The sequence below is a fragment of the Camarhynchus parvulus genome, chromosome 7 (genome assembly GCF_901933205.1).
Source record: "Camarhynchus parvulus chromosome 7, STF_HiC, whole genome shotgun sequence".
Lineage (NCBI taxonomy): Eukaryota > Metazoa > Chordata > Aves > Passeriformes > Thraupidae > Camarhynchus > Camarhynchus parvulus.
The window spans coordinates 34,182,475-34,204,827 of record NC_044577.1 but is presented as its reverse complement, the minus strand read 5'-3'; the positions used below and the strand labels follow the sequence as shown (position 1 = coordinate 34,204,827).

The 22,353-nt window shown below is 39.0% G+C and overlaps 1 protein-coding gene across 1 annotated transcript in view; it reads left to right on the top strand.

Annotated features, from left to right (window-relative positions):
• GTDC1 (glycosyltransferase like domain containing 1) overlaps nt 1-22,353 on the top strand; it is a 169,754-nt gene that overhangs the window by 111,724 nt on the left and 35,677 nt on the right.

The window sequence follows — 22,353 nt, the reverse complement described above, 5'->3', positions numbered from 1 at the left end:
GGATGGAGTTGTCTCTGGCAGCGCTAATGCAGAACCTTCCTCACGTTCAGCTGAGAGTGTGTCTGGGCACTGTGTGACTCTGTCCTCCTGTGTTTAACCACATGGCAAAGGTCTTACCCATTCTGCTCCACAAGAACCAGCCAAGAGTGTGAACACACAATCTTTAGAGCCCAGAGAAGCCCTTCAGAGGTTAGTACTCTCTGTGCTGTGTGTGTCAAGAGGCAGCTTGGGGAACTGCCTGGAGCATTATGCTGATTTCCATCCAGGCAGGACAGACAGTGTGCAGCTGATTTAAGAAATGCCTCTACCCAAGGCAGAGAGATGTGCAGCTGTGTGGTGAGGTGGCCACCACGGCAGGACACAGTCACTGGGTGAGTTTCCCTTTGGCTCAGACCCTGCTCTGTGGTCCTGTGTCCATTGATTCCAGAGCTGGGACTGGAATTGCAGTTATAGACATGTATTAAATATTGGAGTGTTGAAGCTCGTAGGTTAGCCTGCGTGGAGGTCTTTTCCTTAAGATCTTCACCTTCCTAGCTTCCATTGGCTCTCCACCAAAACCCATCCACAATTCCCAAATCCATTCTCATTTGTTGGAGTCATGTCCAGCTGCATCACTGGCTGTGTCTGCCTCTCTATCCCCTTGCACCTGCTTCTCTTCTCTGTGGAAATCAATTTGCTTTCCTCTGAAAAACACATCAAAAATGGTGAGAAGTAGACACAGGTCCTTCATGGTGAAGAGCTGTCGAGGTAGAAGAGGATATTGTAAGGTTCTTCCTGTTTCTAGTTCCTAAGGTAAATCTTTGCCGTTTTTGGTGAAAGCAGCTCTTTCATGAGTGTCCAGTGCAAAGGAGGAGTAGCTGGTTGGGTTTTTTAAACTCAGTACTGCATGCTAAGAGGTCTTTTGAGCAACTCTGAGAGGTGAGTTTTATGGTGCTTTGTTGGTGTCTGTTAGATCAGAAGACACATAAATGTGCTAGTCCTGTTTTTCACAGGAACCTAATGATAGGAATGGCTGTACATTCCAAGATTTGCATCCCAAATGTGAGTTTATAAGGTCTGTTATTACAAAAATACCATGTGTCCATATCCCTTGTTAAAAATGCTAAAATATCTTTAATAGTTTATAAGTATTTTGTGATCATTAGGAGACATGTGACTTTTAAAAGAAGCTTTACTGAGTGGAGCTAAATTTCATATTCTCATGTCCTGTGGTGACAATAGCAAAGGAGAAGCATAAAATATTTAGAGTAAAAAATGTTTTAATATTACCTCAGCTTAATCTTGTAAACTATTCCAGGCGTAATCATCCAAAGAAAAAGGGAAATGAAGCACATTAGTAAAAGCAACATTGAAAAGTTTTTTGAACTCTTTTCCATTTGTTGTATTTAATGGAGATGAAGCTGTAAGAAGAGGGATAATCTGGGGTTTTATACTCCAGTATCTCAGTAAGACATGAGGTGAGGTGTATTTCCAAACATTTGGCAACTCCTGAGAATATGTAGGGGAAGATGTGCTCTTTTATGAACTCAAATAAGCTGTAAAATTAAATATTACTTTTACCAGTATCATTATTTTCTTGGCAGAGGAAATCAGTTAGTTCAGTCCAAGGTTGTAGTTGGTCTAAATGGAGGAATTCAGATTTATTCCCACAAAGAGCAACAGAGATAGACTTTGCTATGAGCAAATGGGAAGGAGCATCAACCTGTCTAAATCAGCAGTGTGGAGAAGGAAGGGGTGAAAAGCAGCTGCAAAATGGTTTCTTTGCCAGTTCTTAGTGAATAGAGTGCATATCTGTAGAGAAACCCTCACTGGTAGAGCAACCTTGGCTGCAGATTGAGGAGTTGGAACTTATGGAGGAAAAAGGGTTAAAAAGGATGAATATCTTTGCACCTTAATGGGAGAACTATTTCTGTAATAGTATCAAAGATAAACCAGTGTATTATGAACACTAAATGATAAAGGATGATAATATGCCATTCTTGAGACTTCTTGGCTCTTACCTAACACATCAGAAAGTGATTGTTGAATTTTAAATAGCCATACAAATGGATGACATAGAAATTTAACTTTGCTTTGACCTTATTCTAATTCACAAGATGACTGCAAAATGACTTTGTTACATCTGAATGTATGCTGGATGCTAAATCACTCCAGAGTATAAAATCTTTGTTTTGGCATAATGTTGATGCATAAACATTTGTACCCCATACTAACCCTATAAACATCACAATCCATCAGTACAATTACAAAAAAGATTGTTTGTTTTCACACTTAAAGCAGACATGAAATAGAGTGTCCTTAACTTAATCACCACCTTGATTTACCACATTTGCATATATTTGCATATTAATTGGACTACAGATTAAAATTGGTTTTGTAATTTTAATTAAGTGTCCACAAAGGTAAATGATTAGAACTGTTTAAAATACATTCTGACATAAATAGCAGTAAAAGCTTTTGTGATGATGTTTTTGTGGAATTACATTCAGAAAGTGGCCTTTTTATGATAGTAATTTTAATCTTAAATAGAATTATACAGTCAAACAGAACTGTGGATTCATAATCATTTTTTCAAGATTCATTTAATATTTTGCTGATTTGCAGCACTTGATGAAAATGTACTGTAGGTTTAGCTGATTGCAAAATTGGGCCTGTAGAGCTGATAAACTGAGGGTTTAAACCCTCAGTCTTTATATTTGCCTTACACATTTCAAATGTGTTATGTATCCACATGCAGACAAGGGCTGGGTTTTTTTTTCAAGTTGAGAAATATAAAAGCTGTCAGTAATGGATGATCTATGGTGTGAAGATGTAATCACCTCCACGGCCCATCTTCCTTCAGCAGAGATGGTGAAGCACAGGACATTTCAAAGCCTTTTCCATAAATCACTGCAGGTAGCCGAGGAATCATTCTTGGTGTTGTCAAGGGAGGATGAGCCTTGGAGGTAAAGCTGTGCTGTCAGGATTGCTCTGCTGGAGGCAGGGGGTGTTGATATCTGACCAATGATGTCAACTGGACCAAAATGTCAGACTAAACTTAATAATACCAGAGTATTTGTGGTTAGAAGGGCTCTAGGAACCGGGTTCTTAATGCACCTCTGGGCCTGCCTCTTCCTTTGGAGACCGGTTCATGCTTCCTCCCAACACTTACAGAGCACCAGTAAGGACAGGTCATTAGCCTGGATGGCCAAGGTGAGTTTTGCCTGCCTAATGAATTTGTAAAAGTTTTTTTATTATATTCCATAACTTTTCAGTTGCTGAGCAGCAGGCATTCATTAGGCATTAGACCATCTTCTGATTAAATAAAATGTCCAGTTTATGTTTTACAGTATTAGTTTACTGCTTGGGTTATGAGACAAAATAATGAAGTAGCTGTTGGCTTTGGTTTGGGAGCAGATTTGGTAAGTGCAGCTTTAAAAGAAACAATATTTAACTTTAAAGTTAGTAGAATTTAACAGTATAGCAGCTTAGCAACTTTGCCCACTTTTAAGAAAAGGTTGGTGAGAAGTCAATAATGAATTCACATTAGGCTCTTTTCTAATTTTCTTCAGGGTTTTGAGCTGTTCTTAAGATTTACACTGTTCCTAATTTCATATAGTTTATGTCCTGTGTTTGAACCCTGGCTATTTACTACCTTACTGTCTCCTCAGTGTACATTAGGGAAAAAGAAATTGAGAAACAGTATACTTGGGTCTCGTCATGCTTCACTGATTTGAAATAATTTTCCTGTTAATGGCGTATTTAATATTTAGTTTTCCTCCTACCCGTGGTAATGCTTTCAAGTGAGTGTAATAAAACTTTTGGAGTGTTCCTGTCTCAGAGACTTGACAGTTTTTTGTGTCGTATTTAAACTCCAGCCTAAGTAGGCAGAGTAAATTGGAAGTCAGATCCACTGGGCTAGTAATATATCAGAAAACAGATTTCTTATCATGCTCTCACATAAAGTACAATTATTTCTCAATCTGATATTATTTAGTGTCTGTTAAATATTATTCCTGATGTGCTTTTAGATTTCTGTTTATGTAGTGACTAATTTCAGTGTCAAACTGGTTTAGGTTCCTCATTTTAGGAACATTGCAAAACTCATTTTAAAATCAGATCCAGAGCTCAGTCAATACATGAATTCCTTGTGTTAAGGCTCAAATTGGTATTAATTGAAGCTGTGGCCTGGGTGAGAAGTGCTGGTAGATTAAGTCTGGAAAAAAGAGCTGTGATAGTTTTTAAAAAAAAGCAAAAGAATGGAACAGTCATTGAATGAAGCATCGAGGAACAAACCTGCCAGACAAGTGCCGTTATGATTTTTCAAATGGGCATGTAAGCTCGATGTCTCGTTAGATTAAATTGTTATGGATGTCCATCCATCTGTGGAAAAGATGGTTATTTCTAGTTAGGGCATTGCCTTCCCTTTCTAATGTGTATCTCACTAATACCAATCATCCCCGTGTCACCTGAGGATCAGAAAGCTGAAATGCACATCATCTGCAACTGTTTTGGGGATGTTGTTTGAAAGTTGAACCTTGCTTTCAATCCAGCTCCGTTCCAACCATAATTGTATTATGGAAACTCAATCATCCCTGAATTCGGGGAGCCAGCTTTGAAGTGGCTGGTATCAAATTTTTTTTTGAGATCTGCTTAAATTTAAAAGAAAAAGAAATAAAAAAAATTAAGGGCTTAAGCGCGGTTGGTTTTTAATGAGACTTGAACTTCTAAGTGCTTAAATCCGTTGTGAAGCTGGAAATTAGGCTCTGAGGATACTTGGTTCTTTGGAGTTCAGTTTAGACACCTGATCCCACATCATCCTTCTTTGAGAAGAATAGCATTGAAAATGTCTTTCTCTGAAGAGACTGGTTTTAGAAGTAAATCTATTCCTAAAAAAAACCCAGACTGATTACTTGCCTGAAAAATCATCTTCCTCTGTTGCTGCCTCTTCAACCCAATAAAAAGCAGGTAGCTTGAAAACTCCTGCTTGAGGACCAGCACACCTTTCCCATCCAGGGAAGGAGCTGCTACCATGTTAAACTATTTCCTCCTCATTGCAGGCCAACAAATTTGGCTCATCCTGTGTCTTCTTTCAGTTGTTTGAGACTATAATGCCCACTTGCCCCTCTTTTTAAAATCCCTTTTCCAGCAGAAGGTTTTGCATTTTGGGTGTGGGGCTGTCCTATGCACAGTTGTAAGTCAGGAAATGTTATTAAAAGAATCATAGAAACATTTAGTTAGGAAAAACCTTCCAGGATCTTCAAGTCCAACCATTAACTGTAAGAAGATGGGAGCTACTTCAGTTCTCTTTCCACTGAAGAGACTGCATAACTTTGGGCAAAACTCTTCCCCTTCTTCTCTTACCCTACGGTTGAAATGGGGCTAATAAGGCTTATAATTTGTATGCTTAGTATGCAAATTGGCAAAGTAAAGCATGCTTAAAAAATGGCCAAGGAACTTGGAAAGCTATTTTTCCTATTAAATTTGGAAAAGAAGAAAGTTGCAAAACGTGGTCATCTAATTGCATCTTCACCAAGCATGTGGTCTAAGTGCAAATGTGACTCCAGTGTATAAATCCCTTCAGAAAGTCTATTTTGCCCCAAGAGGAATGGGAGCACACTCAGCAGACTGCAGGAGGATGGGATGCTTGCAGCATTTCTTTGCAGCATAATTGCAGCCTCAATGAACCATGAATCCAGCCTAATTAACATAACTGGAACCACAGCAATCATGCTGCCATTCAATTTAGGTTTGGAACATTCCGGTGGAGTATCACAATTCTGCTGTTTATTGTCGAGGCGCTGTGGAGAAGTGTCCACTTGCTTTCTTGCTGCTGCCTTGGTGAGTTTTTATTATTTCAGGAGAACTTGGGAACTTCAGAAATGGAAGACCGTTAGCTTGATGATTCCATTACTGAATCTACAAATAACTCTGTATTACTTCCTGTGAAAAGGTACTTAGACTGTTTAGTATATTGTAAAACTCAAAGATAAAAGTAACAAATTTCCAAGTTAGACACAGATTCTAAATTGCATTGGATAGCTAATAGCAAATAATTCTGGGACTATTTTGAGTTAAAGGACTACATTCCTAGAATATTAAAAATAGTATCTATTACTCTTTGTAATCACTATACCTAAGAGAAACCTTTTATTAGGAGAAAACCATATTTTCTTAATGTGTTGCTCTGTTGGTTGTGCTGCAGTAAAATCAGGAAGCCACAGAAGTAGATCAGGTACCACTGGTCTTGGCATTAGGGCAAAATAACCACTTTTTTTTGGGACAGAGAAGCCTGCTGAAAAGGGACTGCTGAAAATAGCAATAGGTGAAAAATCAGGACTGGAGGTGGAGGAACAAGGAGGCTTTCTGCATCCTTTGGCCATTAGATGATGGTGCTTAGTGCTGGCACTGGAGCCACTTCTAACTGATGTCACAGCTTGGATGGGTGAATCACAAAGTCATTTGTCTTGGAAAAGCCCTTTAAGATCATTGAGACCAACTGTGGTTTGGAAATTCCAGAAAAATACTCCAAGGTGGTTTTCTGTTCTTTGTCTTGTTTGAGGATTCTTTGATTTGTAGCATTTTCCCTGGATGTAACTTCAGCCCTTTCCGCTGAATCAGAAAATTTTGTGTTCCTGTTGACTCCCAGACACTGAATTTCCAATTTTTTGTCTTTTTTCCCCCTCTTGATGATTTTAGCTCAGGAAGAGAATGCTGTCACTTTCCACTGTAAGCATCTGAATATAAATTTATCATTAGGGAACTCAAGGCCTCTTTTTGAGCTTGCTTATTTATTTTTCTACAAGTTGAAACTTAAAATAAACGGTTAATTATAATAAGAGGTACCTGACTTAGACTATACCCTCTAACTTTGCATTAACATGTTTTTAACATCCTGTGTATAACTCAGAGCAGTCTACAGAAAGCATGTTGTATTATTATTGAATAAGAAAGTGAAGAAATCTGACTTGCCACAGTGACTCTTCTTCCCTCCAGCCTCTGCACAAATCCCACTGGCTGTGGGAGGCTCTGGGAAGTTCTCTGTTATAAATCTGGGGTTTAGGTGTTGGTTAGTCATTCCCAGGAGGCTTCATACACATTTTAGCTGAGACTCTCCAGCTAAACATTTATTAAAGGTGGGGTCAATCAAAGGGCTGGCTGCAGTTGAGGAAGAGCTGGAGGAAGTGCAGAGAACATCTCAAGTGGTTGGTTCCTGGAAGAGCTGAGTCTGTGATTCATCCCTTTGGAAGTGAAGGAGGAGAAAGCAGTGCCAGTTAAATATCACACAGGGTTATGAGAAACATCCAAACGATGGGGAGGGATCGTGGTCTTTCAGCATTTTTATTCCCTGCAGCTGTGATGTGTAAGCTCAGGAAGATGACTGAACATTGATACTTTCAGAGTTCAATAGCCACGCTTGTTATTAAAGGCAGTTACTGAGAATTGACAGAAAAAACTATTTTTGAGGGGAGTTTCCAAGTAGAGATCGTATTTCTGGTTTAGTGTGCAACAAACCCAGGGTATTTGAATGGTTGTCAGATCTGGGGGAAAGGGAGAATAACTTCTCTGTGGTAAAATATTGCAAAGGAAATAATCAGTCTCCTTCAGAACCAGTACTTTTTATTGTTTGTAGGTGCAAATTCAAAAGTGACTCAGATCAAATGTGTCAGAAGTAATTTGAGTGTTTGGTATTTTAAATCTAATGGCACTGTTTCCAGAAAAACTCCTGGCTGCTTTTAAAACATTTATATATACTTTTCTGCCTTTTATACAAATTCATGAAATAAGGTCCTTGAAGACACTGAAAAATTTAAGCTGGTCATTCTTGCTGAAGTAAAGTGATGAAAAAAAAGTTAAGAAAATACATCTGCAGACAAATACAGCCCTTTCCTCTCTATGCTGTTTGAAGATGTGTTCAGGCTGGTTTAGTGCAAAATAATGGCAAATTTTCACCTTTGATATCTATCACTGTGTTACTACTGTGAGGTTGTTTTTTTAATGAGTCACTGCTAGGCACTGAAGAAGTAAGTTAAGAAATATTTTAAGGAGAGGTATATTAAAAAAAAATAAATCCAAAATTGTACATGAATACTTTGTTTTATGCGCCTCACAGCTTTAGTAGAGATGGAACACAGGGAAAGCCAGGCTAAATGGGAAAAGAAATGGTTGAAAACTACGGGCATGGTGATGACCAGGCAGAAAAGGGAGCTGAAATTCTGTTGTTTTGGAGACTGTGACCTACTGCAGTGACTGGTGGGCTCCTTTCAGTGAAGAAATTTTCCCAAATATCCGACCCAAACCTTCCCTGACACAACTCCTCTCATCCTTTCAGTTTTTGTTTGGGAGCAGAGCCTGACCCAACTGGCAGCTCCCTCTGTCAGGGAGTTGTGCAGAGCCAGAAGGTCCCCCCCAAACCTCCTTTTCTCCAGGCTGAGCCTCAAAAATGGGCTCTGAGGCACAAAACCCCAAAGCCTCTGGCTCCAGTCTCTGCTCCAAGCAGTTTTCTGAGCATCCAAGGGACCACAAACCCTATTAAAAAAAAACAACAACAAAACAAGACTTTGATTAATTTTAAGGTGATTTCCTCTAAAAAGACTCTGAAAATGGGTTTTCAATTAACAATCTAGTTTACATAAAAGGCACATATTGATGAACATAGTCCATGACTTTTTGCTCAGTCCCATTATTCTCCTCTAAATCATATGCAGAAGTGAAGATTTCCAGTGTTTCCCAAAATCTGAGGGACTTAGAGGTTAATGTTTTTCTCATTTTCTAGTGAGAGTTCCATCTTCCCTTTTCTTCACAAAGAGCAGTAAAGGAAAAGGAGGAATCTGCTTCCAGAAAGTATGCAAAGGTGCTGATGATCCATAAAGAATTATCTGGAAGCTCTTGTGAGAGCTGAAAATTCCCTAACATTTTTTGGCATAGAATTCTTCTGAATATCTGACAGCCTGATATTTGCCTATTCATATTTGTAATTATATTCAATGCCAGGTCTCACTGATTTACAAATGTGAGTTGCCCATCCTGCTATGAGCCCTTCTCCTGCAAAAGGCAGAATTATATTAGTACAAACATGGTTCTAAGAACCAAAGGTGGTACAGCAGCATAATGAAAGTAAAACAATGGTCTTTATGCTTATTCATGTGAAAATACTGGTGGGGCACCTCTTAAATTAATCATACAGCCCTCCTTAAATATATCTGATCATGAACCTTACCTTCGAATCAGAGCCAATTGTATGAGAAGAGCTGATTGCACTCAAATTGTGGTGAGGATTTTTCTTCCCTCAGAAGTTGCTTCTTAAAAAAAAAAAAAAAAAAAAAAGCTGTATTTTAAGAATTCTGACTTCAGACAAATAATCCAAAATTGATGCTTGATTGAACCTAAAGAACCAAATACAATTTATTTTGTGTTCAAAATGGTAGTGAAAAAACTACCCTTCTGTTTGAAAGGCCTCCTAAAAATACCCCAGTGGTTATTAGTGCTGACTTGAATCAGTTGGAGGTATAGACATATTTGGTATCAGAACAAAAAAGAAACACTTAGTATTTTTAAACCCCTGAGGCTTAAAGATCACACAGTGTTGTTATATTTGATGTGGTACATCAAACTGTCAATCCAAACTTTTTCTAAAAGATAGGACTACATCTTTGCAGTCTGTAGGCTTGCTGTACTATGAGTATATATTAAATTTGTTTATTAAATCATTTTTTTGTATTATTTGAAGCCTTCTCTTCTTGTTAAAGCATTTTTCCTTAATGCATTAACATTAATAAATGCCTACATAGAGCTGAAGTTCTTGAGTCCACTTTGCCCTGTCTCAGTGGGTTGGGTTTTCTGTTAGTGAAGGACCTCAGAACATGAAAGTCCAGCTCTATGCAGGGACTCAGATTAGATCTGAATGCAAGGAAAAGCAACAAAGGTCCACAGAATATCTGGAATCTGCAAATACTTCCTGTGCTTAACCTACACTTTCATTGCGTGACTGTAAAGAACAGCAAATCTTTGTTCTTTCCCCTCTCAGTTCCCGTTCAGTAAGCCCAGAGACACAGGAGAAAGGTTTTGGGGAGCAAAGCTGTTATCAGCCTTCCTACAGTTTGCATCTGATTCTGTCAACAGTGAGCACATCAAACCCAGGAGCTTACACCCACTTTTAAACATCAGAAAAGTTTTGTACAAACATATATGTATATATCTATAGATACATATTTAATTTATATAACATATAAATTGCTATGAACAGAGATTGTGACTGTGAAGTTGCTTTATGCCTTTAAAGTTTAGCTCATATTTGAGTTAGTAAGAGCCAGAGCTCTGTTTTTGGATTCAGAAGGGAATTACATCTGCCTTAGGTGGAGAAAGAGCAAGAGTTTATCTTGCTAAGAACCCAAAACGTTCAGGTGGGGTAATTAGACTTCTGGAAAGTCAGTGAATAATATTGTGAGTTGGAAAGACCCACAAGGGTCATCGAAGTCCAAATCCTGGCCATGCACAGGACCACTCCAAGTCAGTCAGGCTCATCCTTTTATGAAAACCTACTAGGGCATTTCTTGGGTCTATAATCCAGGAGGTTCTGATAGTCAGCTTTATTTAATAAAAAGATGAGAGTGTCTCAGAAAGGCCTTTCTTATCCTCTGTGCTGCCAGGAAGGTGTTGGTTTACGAGCTTCAGGTCTGGTGGATCTGTGCACAGGTAGGGTTGCTGACCATAAGTTCAGTGATGCATATGCAGAGTACAGAAGGTTAGAACCTACAATTACTTGGAGCTAGAAATGTGGAAAGAAAAATAGTCCATTGCTTCTCACAGCTCAGCTCATGTGATTTGAATCTGGAATGAATTAACAGACTAATCCTGTTTATGGATCATCAGCTGCAGAGGTATTGTCAAAGAACTTGTGTCCCTATTCACTGGAACACCTGTATGTAAAGCCACGTCTTAATTGTTCAGGCATGCTGAATCAGACTCCTCTGCCTCAAAACAAAATAGAAAATATAAATATATGGAATGTCCCAATCATCATCTTTATTCTTTTCCTCATCTCAACAAGGTTGCTGTTCTGGCAAACCCTTGTGAAAGCAATCCTCTCTTTTCAGCTAAAAGCCATTCATATGGCGACAAACCACCGTTCTTCCCTTTATATCTGTGTTCATTCATTGAAACTCCAAAGCCTTCCAGCTTACTTCTTGGATTTATAGCCAGCTGGCTGCTGTGTGTAACATGAACATGTTCTGACTGTGCATGACACGTTTTTATCTCGTTTAACCCGTAACTGTCGTGTTCACTCCAGGCCACAGCTCACCTGCGGGTATTTAATGTTGACTGTGCAAGGTCCCAATTTCCATCTCCTCACCTCTGACAATCTGCTGTTATTAGGTCAAAAATAAAGGTCAACCCCAAAACAACCACCCAAAACCCCCTCCTTGGAACAGATCTGGATAAAATGAATGTGTTCAAGATGGTGGGCCGTAGCTGAGCCAGCTCCTGTGGGATTAGTGCCCACTTTCTTGCATTTAAAATAAACTTTGGAATGACTTTTTAACACAAGTGCTTTAATAGCAAATGAGGAGAGGGTGGCAAGGCAGAGAAGGACATATGCACTTATTTTTTTTCCTTGATTGCTGATTTTTCCAAGGTTAATCTGATAAGTGATACCTGTGTATTAGCAGGTTTCTGCAGCCTGAGAAGTCAAAGAAACTCATTGGAAAGGAAATGCTGAAATATCTGCCCTAAGTTACTGAATCATCAATGAGAACCGTTCATTCAAAGCATGAATATTAAAATTTATTACCATACTTCAGCTTTGCAGGAAATACAATATATTATTATTTTTTTCTTTATACAACACCGCTGGTTGCTAAAAGCAGCAATAGAACCATTAATTAATAGTAGTAGTCCTGGATAATGTCATAATAAGCAATGCAACGTATTAAAGCACATTAATTCTTGCCAGCTATCAGGAGGAACTTTTAGATATTTGAAAGGCCCATTAGGTTTGTTTACATTCTGAGTGGAGGCTGGTATGCTTTGGCAGGGGCTGAACCACACTTTAGTACTTCACTCCAATGGTGTTGAATTTCCTGACAGTCGTGCACAGTCTGTAATATATTGTCACCACTTCAGGGCAGCCTGGCTCTGCAGGACAGAGGGTACAACCCAGACCAGGGCATTCCCCAAAGCTAGGGTGTCTTTGCTGCCACAAAAATGAAAATAACTGAAATTATATGTAATTTTCCACAATGGAAAAGGTGATCCAGGAATCAAACCCATGCCTTCAGGTGTATTAACCTAACAGAGCAACAAAAATGTGCTGGGCTTTAAATTGCACTAACAATCTGGAAAGGATTTTCCAACTGGGGTTATGTTAAGTGTTAATAGTGAAACCTGGGTGCTTTTTCCTTTGATCTCTCTTCGAGCTCATATAGAATAATAGGATCAAAATAAAATGCCATTTATATGAACACCTTGTTCTTTTGATCTCGGCACCAAAAATTCTGTCTGCAGCTACAGCCCAGCAAACAGTGCATCTGCTCCTTTTAGTTGGACCTTCTAGTTATCATAACTTTTAATAAGTGGTGTCACAGCCAATTTTCTGTGCAGTTCATGAACTTAGTCGTCATTTTTGCCCTAAGAATCTCTTAACTACCCTTTCAGAAGAATTTAAAATAAGGTATACAGGACCTGTAAACTATTGGCTTCTGGTTGGTTGTGCATATGCATGTTGAGTGTATGATTTAAACATCTGTATAGTGCAACATTTCAAAGTACAGAGTTAGTTGTTCTTGGAGTACTTGGGCAAAACTTTTTAATTAGTATAGGCTGAATGAGTGAGAATGTTTTAGGGGGAAGAACAATTGGGGTAATGGTGGTTTTCATAGGTGCTAGGTTCAGGATCCCTGCTTTTTCCATCAGGGAGGTGATGGGCCCTGTGATGTCTGGGTGGTAGCCAAGCCTTTCTCTGCATCACCCACGTCTGCAGGAAAGAGCACAGGAGGGTTACACCTGGTAGTTATGGATCCCATTGGTTTTATGTCAAATTCAGGTCCATGGATGAGCATGAGCACCCTGCAGCTCTTTATTCCCCAGGGCTGATGGTCAGGAATGTTCCTTTGGAAGCCATCGTTGTGAGCACTTCAAGTAAAGCCACTTCCTCGTGCTCTTTCAAATCTCTTAGCAAGATTCATTCTCCTCTTTGACTCCCCTGAAGCAGCTGAGCTGTTTATTCTGATGACTGATGGTGTCCCATTGTGATCCCTGCTTTAGCTGTTGTAGTCTCCCAGAGCAGAGGAGCTGGGCACGAAGCGCTGTGCCAAATGAAAGCAAATAAACCCAAGTCCTGCAGTTCACCAGTGTCATAATTGCTGCTGCCCAGGAAGAGGGATTAACAAGTGAAGAAACACTAGCTAGGAGAGATCCAGTGGCCAAACTCAAGTCTCGGGTGTCAAATGTCTCTCCCAGGCTTTGCATCCCTCTGTAATTTATATTTAGCTGCTAGGCTGGCGTGATAGGAGCAGTCAGCTCGTGGGGAGCACTGCTGGGAAAGTGTTCAGGCTCTTGCTGAAATGGCTGCACTCGAGCTTGTGGCACACGAGCTGTCCTCCAGCAAGTGTTTTTTTTGCAGACTTAGTTCGCTCTCTGCGCTCTGTCACAAGGCAGGAGTGTTCCAGAGAGCCATAACCGTGGCTATAACCTATAACCCTCTTCTTATAATGTAGTGCAGCGTAATTCATTGTGTGCAATAACGATACTGAGCTGGTTTGAGCACCAGAAGCAGCAAGGATGTGTTTGTGCAGCACTGCCCTGGGACTGAGGCATCCTGCTGGGACCAGGTCTCCTTGCTAATGCAGCCACTCTGCCTCCAGTCCTTCCCTAAGCAGTACAGAACTAATGTAGGAAAGTTTGCTGCTGCAGTTGTCCTAAAAGGCAGTATATGCCCAACTCTCAATTTGAGCAGCTTATATGTCCCTGTTCATCTTCCACCAGTTGTCATTTCCTATCACAGAATTCAGACCTACTTTTTTTTTGCATCAATTAAAGGAAGGTTGTGGGATTCTTTGGCCGAGGAGTTAAAAAGCTACAAAGATTGGTAGTTTCCCTCCCTACAATAGCAATGTGATTGCCCTAGTTCTGTGGTTAGCATGAAACAAGTCAGCTCTGTCATGAAGTCAGTGGGGTACAAGTTAATACAAGGTAGTAAAGGAATAAAACAGCAAAGTCCACAGTCTTTTATGACAAAACCAGTATGATCCTGCTGCAATATAAGGCCCTGCTGTGAATGGTATTTTCTGATGCTTGGATAAGTGCAATTTACATATATACAAAGTGTATGAATAAAGTTATAAAAGTATACTTGGTATTTTACATTTTTCCCCCCTTGAAAGTAATTTTCTATTGTTCAAACTTTCGGCTTTCACTGGTTTTGTTTCTAAAAACCCCAAAAGGAAAAGAAAATAACAAAATTCCATAAAGGCAAAAGGGATATGTTCTCATTTCAGTTCACAGAATTTCCTGCCTTTAAACAATACAAATATATGCCCTTAGGTTTCCAACATGCTGGAAGGATACTGAATCCTTGAAACAGATCAAATTAAAAACAAGTCCACTATAGAAACATCAAGTTGTAGCAGTGTGTCCAATAGATCTCAACAAAAATTTGTTGAGGGGGTTTTAACCATGTTGCCTAGACTTACAAAATCCTAAACTGCTGAATCCATGAGTGAATAAACACTTAGAAACAGCAAGTTCTGGGCTGAACTGTGCACAAGTAAAATCTGATGCTTAATTAATTGGTGCCTGTTCATTACAGGCCCCATTCAAAGCAGTTCTTTAATATAACTTTGCACAAGGTATCCAAAGAAGAGCAGTTTTTAATGTCACAGGTAGCTCAGTGATGGGCCACCAGCATTTAACAGAATTTCCAGGGACTGTGGCTCCCCAGGGATTCTTCTGGCACCCAGATGCAGAAAGCCAGATGATCAGGAGTCACAGATCAGCATCACTGTCCTCCTGATTTATACCAGAAGGGAGTACAAGGGTTTTGTGGGGTTTTCCCCCCCTGTAATGGCACTGCTACTAATAGTATTAATATTTTTAGAACTTTTTGACAAAAACTTGATTCTTTCAGAGCAAAACTGAAGACTTCTGGGGTTTGAACAACGAATGAGATTGGGACCTACTGTCAAAGCTGGGATTAGAACTTGGAATTTCCTCTAGTCTACACTGCCTGGTAGAGATACAAATGCTACACATTTAAATTTCAGTCCTAGTGCAAAAGCAAAATGCAAATTAATATAGTAACACATTTTCAAATGAAGGTCAAAGTCTCTGCACTAGCAGGTCCTGAGGGGCAGAGCCAGTTTACTGGAATGCCCTGTGACTGGGATAGCTCCACAACAGGAAAAAAATGCATTTTTCTTACCATTTGAATATTGTATTATTGACAAAGTGTGGTTAAAATCTTGCTGTGCATACAATTATTATTTTTAATTAGTTTCCCTGTCTTTTTTCAGTTAAACCTTCATGTGAAAGCAGGCTTCATTGCCTATTTATTTCTTGGGGTACCTGAGAAAACCTTGAATAGTTCAGGTGAAGTATGTGTTTTCCTGAGAAACACACAGAAATTTGCATTTGCGCAGGCGAGTGACTTATCAAAACCAGATGTAACCAAGTGGAACATTTTACATAAATTTATTAAAATCATTATTTACCTGTAAGTTATAAGAAGGGCTTAGTTGCACTAGTTTGCTGCCAATATGTACTGCCAATAATCTGCCAAAAAGCAGCTTGCTGACAAAATCCCTGAAATGGTTTGCTTATGATTGCACAGAACGTTACAACCCCGAGTCAAATGAAAACCTACTATAAACGAACTCTTTGATGGTGGATTCGCTGGAATATGGTATTGATATATGGTGTACACTTTATGTGGATTATGTATACTGTGCAAGAAATATGGATATCTATTAAGGGTAACATGATATGTAATCGGTTAGGACAGTTATTGTTTTCAGTGTTTGCTAGGAATAAGATCACAGGGTGACTGCTCAGTTCTGAAATACAGATTATTCCTGTGCTGCCCAAAGCACCAGCAGGCCATTTCTCCAATTAATACAGAAAGGCTATTGAAAATGTAAAATATCTGACGTCTATACAGAGTAATTTTAAAGGCAACTTTACTTCTAGGAATAATTTATATATTACATAAACTTGTATTTTTCATCCAAGTATCATTTCGAGAATAGCAATCCTAAATATTGGAGGCCATGGGGAAACATAATATTACGATAATGTTCTTTGGTGCGGTTTGGAAGGTTTTAGGAAACATTTGGAAGTATTTTTCTCATAAAGTCACTTAACTATTGAAGTGTTATGCTAGCACTCCCTTCTGCATTGTGTATGTTGCAAAGCAGCCTAGTTAAAGGGGACATTCATCCCCTATATCCTGATTAGAAGTAGTTCCAAAACCCAGGAAATTATATGTTATAGGATCCTGGGTTTAGTTTAATTAAAAGAAAAAAATATTTCAGGTGTGGTACCAGTTTTCAAACACCCATTTCCAGTTGTATTTAGCAAGAGGAGATACTGTATTGGGTAGAACTCTTTGTGAAATTTGCATTCTCTAAATAAGCACTTGAGAGCTCAGCTAGTTTTGGTTTTTTTCTGTTTAAGGAAACACTAATGAACATGACCAATCCTTTAGAACCCTAAAGAGCCTTAAAAACCTTGCAATTCTCAGAAGTCTAACTTTTTTTCCCCATAGTGCGATTCATTCTTTTGAACTTCTGCTAAAGCAGAACTTAAGTCAACAATTTCTAATTTCTGGCAGTGGTTATCAAGAGGACTCTTAGAGCTCCAAAAGTTACTTTGTGTCATTGGTGCAGCAGATCTACATGGTCATAGTGTTTAATTATAGCGAAAATTACTTTTTTTTTTTCAGAACTATTAATTAATCCATGTATTCATATCTTGCACAAAAAACACATAAGTTATTTTCACCTGCACTATAAAATATGTATTTTAGTTCATTACCATCTTTCTGAGGAGCTCTTAAATTATCATCATTCCATTTCTGGAGAATGATGGACATGGAAATTATAACTGCAGAGATTCTTGTAGTTAAAGGACTTCAGAGAATTAAAGACATGAACTCAGAAATAATATATTTAGGGTCAAACTCAGTCTTATTTGATGTCAAAGAGAACTTTGCCTTTCACTTTTTCTGTTTCACTGCCAGCTAGAGTTTTGCATGGACTTTTGGGGGAATAATTGGGGGATAATTGGGAATAATTTTTGGCACACTGGCACTGGCTGCCTTGAGAAGCTGTGGCTGCCCCATCCCTGAAATGTCCTGGAGCAGCCTGTTCTAGTGGAAGGTGTCTCTGCCCATGGCAGGGTGTTGGAACTTGTTTCTGAGGTCCCTTCCAAGCCATTCTGTGAATGAGAGATGAAGAACACTTTTGTTAAAATCCTGGTCCTCTGGGGTGTGGGCTTTAGAGTACACCTGGCACAGGGACCTTAATGTTAGAAATGCAAGATGTAACACTGAAGAGAAGGTTGACAGGTCCCTTTGAGTATCCTCCTTAGATTGACCTACAGATATGACACTTTCGAGCATTAAAAAATAGGAGTGTTGTTGAATTAGAGTTAAATAGATTGGAAAGAAAAGTGTAATGTTAATTAGAAGTGGGAATTTTTGACAGTGTCAAATGTGGATGTTGGATATTGAGGGATTTCACTCAGAAATTATTTGGAAGAACAGGTGGAAGTTACAATTTGAGGAGATTTATTCTGTTGGCCTTCTTCTCTCTTCACTATTGATCTCTCTTGCTTTCCTCATCTTCCTTCCCCACTCAGATGGACCAAGTTGAGTCCAAGCCAACTGCTCATGGTTGGTCTGGATCCAGCCTCTGTTCTCCAGGACCACCTTTGGATCCTGCCTGCTAATCAGGCATCCACTGCAGTGTCAGGGTTGTTGCATTCAGCTGTGTTGCTAAAACAGCATTATTTTGGCTATTTTATCAGAAATAAGTCAGACCTTGTGATATGCCTCCCTGTTTTATCTGTTGTCTAGGTTACACACCAATTCTTCACTCTGGCCAGGAAGGAAGATGTCCTGGTCAGCTTCAGCTCTCTCTCATACTGTAGTTATTTAATGTCTGCATGTGCAAACTGCATTCCTGACCTTTGGTGAGAGTTAAAATTTGACTGGAGGAGGTTCTTGAGCAACCTGCCCAGCTGCATGGGCCTTCCAACCTCAGTGATTTCTCCTCTGTCATGAGAAAGAGAAGACAATGATCACACCTCACATAAAATTTCATATTCCTACATCCTGCAGTTTTCAAGCAGGGAAATCAGTGTAAACCATGCTTATTGTACTCAGGAACAGGCACATTCTGCTGTGGGAAGACAAGCTGAGCCTCAGACCTTGGATTTTCTTTTGCGATGCCCTTCCCAGTGCTTAATCTTGGCTCTGTTCAGTTTTCTTTCTGTTCTCTCTCTTTGCTCCTAATCCTTGTCCATGCTTATAAGCCCCTAATATTTATATGGCATTATCTGTGTTAGAGATTACTGCTGACAAGTAATCTCTTCCCTCTTCTGAATGAAGAATTACAGCCATTGCTGAAGATCAGAAAGTGAAATTAGATCCCCGAAAGTATGTGACAACTTCAATAAACCCTAATATCAAATTCCCTGAATATTGGGGATCTTCTTTCAGGCTTTTAGGTTTGAACTGTAGTATAGCTTCAGGACACCTGACCACACTCAGCAACATTTTTTTTGCTGTAGGGCAAAATGTGACAGTAGTTGCAGAGAAAAAAAAAATAAATTAAAAATTAACTATGACTATTCTCACAGCTTTGTAATTTCTTGCAATCTTTTGAGAAGTAGCTAAATATAAACAGCATCCGTTTTATTGTGATCAACTGATTCATAATATTAAAGATAAAATATAAATGTATGATTTTATATATCAATAAGCATATACCAATGGAGTTGCTGTCTGTTCCAGTTTGGCACCCAAAAATCTGATTTTTTTTTTAAACTTTATTTCTTAGAATATAATCAGCAAAATTATTGAGTTTTGGAAAAACAACTTTTGGTATTTCCGTAGTGCTTGGTCGGTAATAAATGTGCATGGTTTGGAGCAGCCTGGTCTAGTGGAAGGTGTCCCTGTCCATGGCACGAGTGTTGGATTGGGATTATCCTTAAAGTCCCTTCCCACTCAGACCATTCCAGAATTCTATTATTTTTAAACTTTTTAATTGCAATATTAAAAAAAATAATAATCCATTGCACTTTCAGAACTCTTACTTTGCACCCAAATGTAACTACATTTACAGAAGGGCCAATTTTTATTGCTTTTAAAAAATGTATTTATTTATTCCATCCATCCTTGCAGCCTCTTGAGGCAGTTGTGTAATTTGGTCTAACCTAAACCAGCACTCCAGTCCATCTTTCTAATGTGGTTTCTATTCATCGAGCAGTGACATCATGGCCCTTCCATCTCTTTTTTTTTTGTTGTTGTTTTTAATAAAATGGTGCACACAGTGACTCTTGGTGCCATGGAAAAGAAACCAGTCCCCATAAATAACTTTTCATTAGGGCAAATAAAGTGCAGTGAATAAACACATACGGTGGAACATGGCAACATATCACAAAAAAGAAATGTGTGGGAAAAACACATTTCTGCTTCAAGGAAAAGTACATGGATTTCTTCAGAGCAGGGTTTTGTGGCATAAATGAAAAGAAAATATATAATATATAGGTTGTGAGTTAAAGAATCTGTTACTCACAGTAGCAAATATTTAGATTGAAACTCTGAATTTCAGGATATTGAATTTTTATTACATATGAACTTAATTTAATATTTAACCCATCTTTTTAACTAAACATCTAGACCCAGTATGCAAAAAGGGAAAGTTTTCAAGGCTTACTCTTTGTAGAGCCTTCATAAAGTTTTAAAATTGACTGTTCAATCTGTTGGAGAGCCTCAAAAATCTGAATAAATAAAAGAAATTTGAAAACAAGTAGCTGTACTAAAACTAGATATCTAAGTCCTCACTGTTTGTTCTGAACTTTCGGTTCAGAAACAGTGAACTACTTAGTGTTTAAATATATATGAGTTATGCATAAAAGTAAAATATTTTCCATGTTTTTTTAAATATAAGGGACAGTACCTTTTGGAATCTTTTGAAAGTGTTAATATTTGTAAGCTTTGATGATAATTCTTTTTCTGGAAAGTTTCACATGTGCAAGAGTTCATTACAAGTTAGTAATAATAATAAAATGCTTCTCCCATATTTAAAGTAGAATGTTGTGGCATTTTTCTTGCACGACTGGTGTGTTTTGTAACTAAGATTGAGAAAAATTGTGTGTCCTTCTCAAAAATGAAATCCCACTTCTCTGCTGTGGTAGCTCTCTAGGTGGTTTTATAGAATCATGGATTAGTTTGGGTTAGAAAGGACTTTAAAGATAATTTCATTCTGCCCCCTGCCATGAGCAAGGACAACTTCCCCTGTCCCAGGCTGCTCCAAGCCCTGTCCTACCTGGCCTTGGACACTTCCAGGGATCCAGGGGCAGCTACAGCTTTTCTGGGAACCCTGTGTAGTGCTTCACCACCTTTATGATAAAAAATATAAAAATTTAAAACATTCTTTCTTACAGCTACTCTTTCAAGCCTGTGTCTGCTCCTGCTCCAGCCTTGTTTCTCCATAACCATCATGTTGATGTAGAAGTTTTGCAAGCTCTTGATGTTTTAAATGACTGAGATCTGGGCAAGTGCTGGGTGGAGAGATACCTCTGGAAGGTGGCAGAAAAGAAGAATTAATGTGAGTCTGGAGGAGCAAAAATGTGCTGGGGAAAACATAAACACAAAAAATGCACTAACTAGACGTTGTCTTTTCCCAGCATGCTTCTGGGAAGTGCACAAGAACAGGTTTAGATGACTTTGTGTTGTTATTAGTTTATTTTCAGGTCATTTATTTAAGTGTCATAAAGAACATTAGCTGGTGGTTAGGGACTCCAATATCCATTATATCATTCCAATCATGTGGACAAGTTTATACTACACATGATTTACAACGGTCTTTCCGCCGTAGAAATTGTTCTCCTCAGGTACAAGGTTTTATTCGTGGTTGTATTTAGCAAAATCCAAGTGGCTGAGCACAGAGACGTCTTCCAATCAAAGTCCAAAAATTAATGCCTTTCCACGAACACCATGGATTGCAGCAAGAGCTGTTTATGGCTCTCTGCCTACATATTTTATCATGTCTCCACTGTTGTTAGTAAAATATACAGAACTACTTTATGCCAAAACAATGGAAGTTAATGCAGATAACTTGTTCCAAAGTTAACCATCAAATAAATCTCTCTCTCTCTTTTTTTTTTCTTTCAAACTGTTAAGTGAAATGGTGTTCTAAAACTTTTAAAAATTGTCAAGATGATGAATACTGTGTGTGTAATACAAGTAAATACCGTGGAATTGATTGCACACACATGTCTTAAATAAAAGATATTAAAGAGTATATTCCAGAGAGAAATCGGTGGAGTTTTATCTAATATTATTAGGAATTCTGCAGTGACAGATCAGATTTATAAGGGTTGAAAACTGAGGAGGAAACCTGTTCAGAAACAGAAATGGTGCAGTGAGTGGATGGTTGGCCAGGAGATTAAAGACAGGCAGGGGGATAGAGTCTGCCTAGGTAGCCTGACCTCTCACACCTCAAGCAATTTGTCTTAGCAGCAGTAATTTTTCAAAATATCCTAGTTAAATTTGGGTTGGTAAATCAGTCCTTTCAATGCAGTCACAACTTGGTAGTTTAGGAAAAGTCCCTTAACCTGTTTCGGCGTCTGCTTTTTCCACGTGTAAATATTTAAAAGTACATCCTGGCGGAGCTGTGTCTGTGCCTTGGAGGAGCCACCAGCAGCCAGTGTTAGCTCTGTGACCAAAGCCTGAGGGAATTGGGGTTGTGCAGCCTGAAGAAGGCTCCAGGAAGACCTCAGTGCCCCTTCTAGTGCCTAAAGGGCCTGCAGGAGAGCTGGACAGGGACTTTGAATAGGGGATGGAGGGACAGGACAAGGGGGAATGGCTTCAGCTGGCAGAGGACAGTTAGATGAGGTATTGGAAGGAATTTTTCCCTGTGAGGGTGGTGAGGCTCTGGCACAGGTTGCCCAGAGAAGCTGTGCCTCCCCATCCCACAAAGTGTCCAAGGCCAGGTTGGACAGAGCTTGGAGCAACCTGGGATAGTGGAAAGTGTCCCTGACCATGGCAGGAGGCTTGGAATGAGATGGTTTTCCAGGTCCCCTTCCAGCCCAAAGCATTCTTTGATTGTAGGATTCTGTGTATGGGATTCAGCCATACCAAATTTGTACTTC